Below are 6,862 nucleotides of genomic sequence, written 5' to 3'. Positions count from 1 at the left end.
TGTCAGGGAGAGAGAGCAAGAGAGCGAGAGAGAGCGAGAGCGAGAGAGAGAGAGAGAGAGAGAGAGCGAGAGAGAGAGAGAGAGAGAGAGAGATTAACAACCGTTAAATGCTTGTGCAGCTGCTGCCCTGCCGCTGCTAGCCGCCCCTAAAAATACCACAGGTTTTGATGACAGCCAGTCAGATAAGTCTTGGCCCTCCATTCACAGACCCTACAGGAGCTAAAGATAGACAGAAGCACTGAGCAGCACTGCTCTGTGACTGATCACTCAGCTTCCTAGAGATCCTCTGTTTAATCTCCACAGAGGGCACCCCACCTGCCAAGACAGTGACTCCTGGCATCAAGCACACTAGCTCATCATCCGTAAACACAGACGATGTATGATGTGTCATTGACATAGATGTTTAAATATACATTCTGGAAGGGCAGTTGATAATTGCTGAGCTCAAACTCTGCTTATAAACAATTTGTGAAGCATTTAACCTTTCACTGCAGTGAAAATCATGGTCACACAGAGTGATTCTTGGTAGTCTTAAACAAATCTACTTTGAAACAAAAGTATCCACCTCACACATATGGTTATGGGCTTAAAAAAAGAAGACCCCTGTACTATGTCAGATATAGAGTTGAAATGTATTACATTTTGAGTTTGCATCCCAATATTACACTTTATATACGTCACAGAAGACTGAAATATAACAAAACTGTTATACATAGAAACACAAGTTTATTAATTATGAAATTATGAAAAATATACTGCTTAAAAAAATAAAGGGAACACTTAAACAACACATCCTAGATCTGAATGAAATAAATAATCTTATTAAATACTTTTTTCTTTACATAGTTAAATGTGCTGACAACAAAATCACACAAAAATAATCAATGGAAATCCAATTTATCAACCCATAGAGGTCTGGATTTGGAGTCACACTCAAAATTAAAGTGGAAAACCACACTACAGGCTGATCCAACTTTGATGTAATGTCCTTAAAACAAGTCAAAATGAGGCTCAGTAGTGTGTGTGGCCTCCACGTGCCTGTATGACCTCCCTACAACGCCTGGGCATGCTCCTGATGAGGTGGCGGATGGTCTCCTGAGGGATCTCCTCCCAGACCTGGACTAAAGCATCCGCCAACTCCTGGACAGTCTGTGGTGCAACGTGGCGTTGGTGGATGGAGCGAGACATGATGTCCCAGATGTGCTCAATTGGATTCAGGTCTGGGGAACGGGCGGGCAAGTCTATAGCATCAATGCCTTCCTCTTGCAGGAACTGCTGACACACTCCAGCCACATGAGGTCTAGCATTGTCTTGCATTAGGAGGAACCCAGGGCCAACCGCACCAGCATATGGTCTCACAAGGGGTCTGAGGATCTCATCTCGGTACCTAATGGCAGTCAGGCTACCTCTGGCAAGCACATGGAGGGCTGTGCGGCCCCCCAAAGAAATGCCACCCCACACCATGACTGACCCACCGCCAAACCGGTCATGCTGGAGGATGTTGCAGGCAGCAGAACGTTCTCCACAGCGTCTCCAGACTCTGTCACGTCTGTCACGTGCTCAGTGTGAACCTGCTTTCATCTGTGAAGAGTACAGGGCGCCAGTGGCGAATTTGCCAATCTTGGTGTTCTCTGGCAAATGCCAAACGACCTGCACGGTGTTGGGGTGTAAGCACAACCCCCACCTGTGGACGTCGGGCCCTCATACCACCCTCATGGAGTCTGTTTCTGACCGTTTGAGCAGACACATGCACATTTGTGGCCTGCTGGAGGTCATTTTGCAGGGCTCTGGCAGTGCTTCTCCTGCTCCTCCTTGCACAAAGGCGGAGGTAGCGGTCCTGCTGCTGGGTTGTTGCCCTCCTACGGCCTCCTCCACGTCTCCTGATGTACTGGCCTGTCTCCTGGTAGCGCCTCCATGCTCTGGACACTACGCTGACAGACACAGCAAATCTTCTTGCCACAGCTCGCATTGATGTGCCATCCTGGATGAGCTGCACTACCTGAGCCACTTGTGTGGGTTGTAGACTCCGTCTCATGCTACCACTAGAGTGAAAGCACCGCCAGCATTCAAAAGTGACCAAAACATCAGCCAGGATGCATAGGAACTGAGAAGTGGTCTGTGGTCCCCACCTGCAGAACCACTCCTTTATTGGGGGTGTCTTGCTAATTGCCTATAATTTCCACCTGTTGTCTATTCCATTTGCACAACAGCATGTGAAATGTATTGTCAATCAGTGTTGCTTCCTAAGTGGACAGTTTGATTTCACAGAAGTGTGATTGACTTGGAGTTACATTGTGTTGTTTAAGTGTTCCCTTTATTTTTTTTGAGCAGTGTATAAAAACATTCCAGCCAGGAGGCCACTAGGTCATTTGACTGCAGGAAAAGCTACGTAGGCCTAAATAAATAACTAGACATATAGACAGTCAATCATTGCTAACACCGCATATGCTATGGTAATGGCCTCCCCTATCAGTGTCTGTCAGTCCCAGCCCCTACCCCCAGCCCCCCCATCACCAGCCCCCCTTCCCCAGCCCCCCTTCCCCAGCCCCATGCCACCTCCTGCCCCCCCCCCCCCCAGCCCCAGAGCCTCTCTCTGGGTTAGGATAGTGCTGTTCGTCAGAACCCATCAGAACTTCACCACCACCAGAGTGACCACCAGGTGACCACCCGAGTCACCACCCGAGACTGCCATGACATCTGTTTCATAGAAACACAATACATACAGCTGGTATTGTTTCATGGAAACACAGTAAATAAAAGTGAGGTCACTGAAGCACTTTGAATTGTTGAAGTAGCTACAGCTTAACTACCACAACACGTACTAAGGTACCACCACAGACATAAAATATGTTCTAATGCACTACGGATGGGTCCATGAAAGTCTACATGGCATGGAGAATCCTGTTTGTTTTACACATTCAATTTATATAGGAGCAACAATGGGACTTTCCTTTCTTCTGTCCCATTCATGCCAAAAGAGGTAAACTATAAACTCTCTATGCTTGTATGGTGAGTGAATGGGCCCATTATCGTTTGACTACAGCTTGTATGGTGAGTGACTGGGCCCATTACAACAGTTTGACTACAACTTGTATGGTGAGTGACTGGGCCCATTACAACAGTTTGACTACAGCTTGTATGGTGAGTGACTGGGCCCATTATCATTTGACTACAGCATGTATGGTAAGTGACTGGGCCCATTACAACAGTTTGACTACAGCTTGTATGGTGAGTGACTGGGCCCATTACAACAGTTTGACTACAGTTTGTATGGTGAGTGACTGGGCCCATTACAACAGTTTGACTACAGCTTGTATGGTAAGTGACTGGGCCCATTACAACAGTTTGACTACAGCATGTATGGTGAGTGACTGGGCCCATTACAACAGTTTGACTACAGCATGTATGGTGAGTGACTGGGCCCATTACAACAGTTTGACTACAACTTGTATGGTGAGTGACTGGGCCCATTACAACAGTTTGACTACAACTTGTATGGTGAGTGACTGGGCCCATTACAACAGTTTGACTACAACTTGTATGGTGAGTGACTGGGCCCATTACAACAGTTTGACTACAACTTGTATGGTGAGTGACTGGGCCCATTACAACAGTTTGACTACAGTTTGTATGGTGAGTGACTGGGCCCATTACAACAGTTTGACTACAGCATGTATGGTGAGTGACTGGGCCCATTACAACAGTTTGACTACAACTTGTATGGTGAGTGACTGGGCCCATTACAACAGTTTGACTACAGTTTGTATGGTGAGTGACTGGGCCCATTACAACAGTTTGACTACAGCTTGTATGGTGAGTGACTGGGCCCATTACAACAGTTTGACTACAGCGTTGACATACAACCACCACATTCTCAGACGATAGCGGAATGTCCACCACAGCCAATCAAAAACACTCGTCATCAGAGGAAGATGACCTCCGGAAGGTCACATGCTGTAGCTTCAGGATCCACTCATTTCATTAGGATGACGATTGTTGAGTGACACAGCTGACAACCCTCTCCACGTTGACCCTATTGGGTCTAAATGCATCCACCATCATCATCATCCAGCTATTCCCTGATGTCTGTCTTTAGGGGTCTTTAAAGGTTGGGCTATATCTTGGTTCTATATCTTAGTTATATCTACAATGTGGTATATGATATAATATGGGATATGGATATGGAGATATGGGATAAAGAATGTTTCTTTTTACCTATCTGACCAAAGGAGAAACCATATGTTTTTATGATTTTGCTTGTTTGTTAAAACAATGACCCACCTGTCCATGTAAGGGGGCTGGTCCCTCTGACATTCTCCCTCATGCAGTCATCTCTAACCAGCTGCTGGGTAAGAGGACAGTCATAGGAATGAAAAGCATAGTGTTAGATTCTGTCCTGAGATTGTATTTCAATATCAAACAGCAGTATGAAGGTTAATCTCTTCACAGGTCAGTCATGATCCCCTCCATCCAAAATCAACAGCTGTCAGGGATGTAAATTCACTTTCTTAATCGGGAGCACTGAATAGTGCTCCCAACTTTAAAAAGTTATGAGCAAAAAAAGAGAAAAAGAGATTGATTTAAAATCATTAAGATCTACCATTTGGCCATGAATTATCTGAGTTTATTTGGCTTGACAGCAATGGAGTAGGCAAGAGCACAAACAGATCTGGGCCAAGGCTACCGCTAGAGACAAGTGGTTTTCTGCATTTACAGGTGCAACCATAACTGTCGCAAAGATGTTGTTCTCTAGTATGTGGTACTCATGCAGCATTCATAACCAAGTGGGAAGGTGGTATTTACCACATATGACTGGAAAAAATCCAACTGGTAGGTAAAGCTGCAATATGTAACTTTTTGGGCAACCCGACCAAATTCACATAGAAATGTGTGTTATAGATCTGTCATTTTCTGTCCTGAGTCTATGCTCCCATTCTTCATTTTCGTTGTTCGTTCTTTTACTTTCTGTTTTGTACACAAGCTTCAAACAGCTGAAAATACAATATTTGGGGTTATGGAAAATATATTTCACAGAGGTTCAGATGGTACAATGATTCTCTACACTATACTTGCTTGTTTGTCACATAAACAAAAATTAAGCTAATTATTAGAATTTTGGCAACCAGGAAATGGCGGAGCGATTTCTGCAAAGTGCATCTTTAAATACTAGTGGTAAACTGATCTATCATCTCTGAGCTCTGACTTCTCCCACATGCTGAACTCTGACGTCACCTACTAAGGAAATTACCTCAATAACAGCATTTTCAACAGTTAAATGCAACAACAAAACATTATTTATAAATAGCAATCTATTAATATGGTTTTTGAACATTACAATTTGTTTACAAGCATGATAGCTATACTTTTAGTTTATGATCGGCGCAGCTTGTTGACCATTAGCAAATCGGCACAGAGACTGGTCTCCTCACTTCCATGTAGTGAGAGAGTTATAGAACTGCTGTCCTTATCTGTGCAAAGTTTGAAATAAAAGACATGTCCAGCTCAGGTTTTCCTTTCTATTAGCCTCTTGTTCAAAATTACTTTGGTATTTCTTGATTGAGTTAACATAATCAAAGCATATAGACCCCTTATTTGATTGTAAAATAAAATGCCTTTCACTGGGGACCTGTCCCCCCCACACACATTCTGAAATTGCATTTTTGTCCCCCCCCCCCCAGTTTTATCATTGGAATGTGATACAAAACGAGGCAACGGTGAGCTTTAGGACCATGTGGACGCCTCTGAGCGGTCGGGTAGGCTGTTTGGAATGTTTATCCTACTGGATAAAAAAATTATAATAATATTATACGTTATACTAATAACGTTCATATGCAGTCACAGTTTAAGTGGCACCTTGAAAATGTCACTTTCTGTGCTTTGACTGCCCAAGTTGTGAAGGAAGATGGATGGAGTCTGGCTCTGAAATGAAGGCCCTAGATACACAACACCTAGATACACACCTCCAGGCTACATAGCTGAGCAGCGTGGTGAAATCTCTCTGAAAGACGAGTGGACCTGCCTGTCTACGTGTGTGGACAAGATTGAGGTCGAAATGAGGTACCCGGAGACTCAGAGTTTCAGACGTGCGAGCTATCTAACCTAACACAGGAGTAGACTAGTCACTTAAAAACTCATTGTACATGGTTCACCTCTCAGAAAAGTCAGGCATGTTCTGGCAGCACTCTAAGATTATATGATGACCTTGACATTTTGTGTGAGTTTCCTTGGCTTACTGAACTAAATGACAGGCGAGGAAAATTGGCTGAATTTCGCAATTCCTGACTTGTTAACAACCGTGACTGTGTTGACCCTCCTCCTGAGAGGAGAGTGAGAGTCATTATGGCTGTCAGTTATGTCTTGTTTCCTGCACTTCCCTTTGGGATAAGACAACTATTCCATTCTATTCTATCCTATTCTATTCTATTATATCCTATTAAATTCTATCCAATTTTATTATATTCCATTCAATTATATTCCATTCCATTCTAGTCCATTCTATTCTTTTCCATTATATTCTACTCCATTCTATTATATTCTATTCTAGCAGCTCAAGCCAAGCCAAGGGTAGGATTGCCCTCTACTGACAAAGAAATGCCATCACTGATCTATTGGTCAGCAGATCTGACCACACCACATAGAGTACTGTAGCTAGCGGTGCAAGGCTGAACTACGCAACCTGCATACAAACTACATAATGTACAGTTAATAACATGGGCATATGATGCCCGTTGACATAACATGAACCATATTTAAAATTTGCTTGAACCATATCAATAAATGCCACTCTTTAGGGATTGGGAAATCTCTCTTGAAAAGCAATTAAACTGGCCATACAGTGCCTTCGGAAAGTATTCAGACCTCT

The sequence above is a fragment of the Salmo salar genome, chromosome 17 (assembly GCF_965601325.2).
Source record: "Salmo salar chromosome 17, fSalSal1, whole genome shotgun sequence".
Taxonomy (NCBI): Eukaryota; Metazoa; Chordata; class Actinopteri; order Salmoniformes; family Salmonidae; genus Salmo; species Salmo salar.
The sequence above is the reverse complement of the archived record's forward strand: the minus strand, read 5'-3'. Positions refer to the sequence as shown.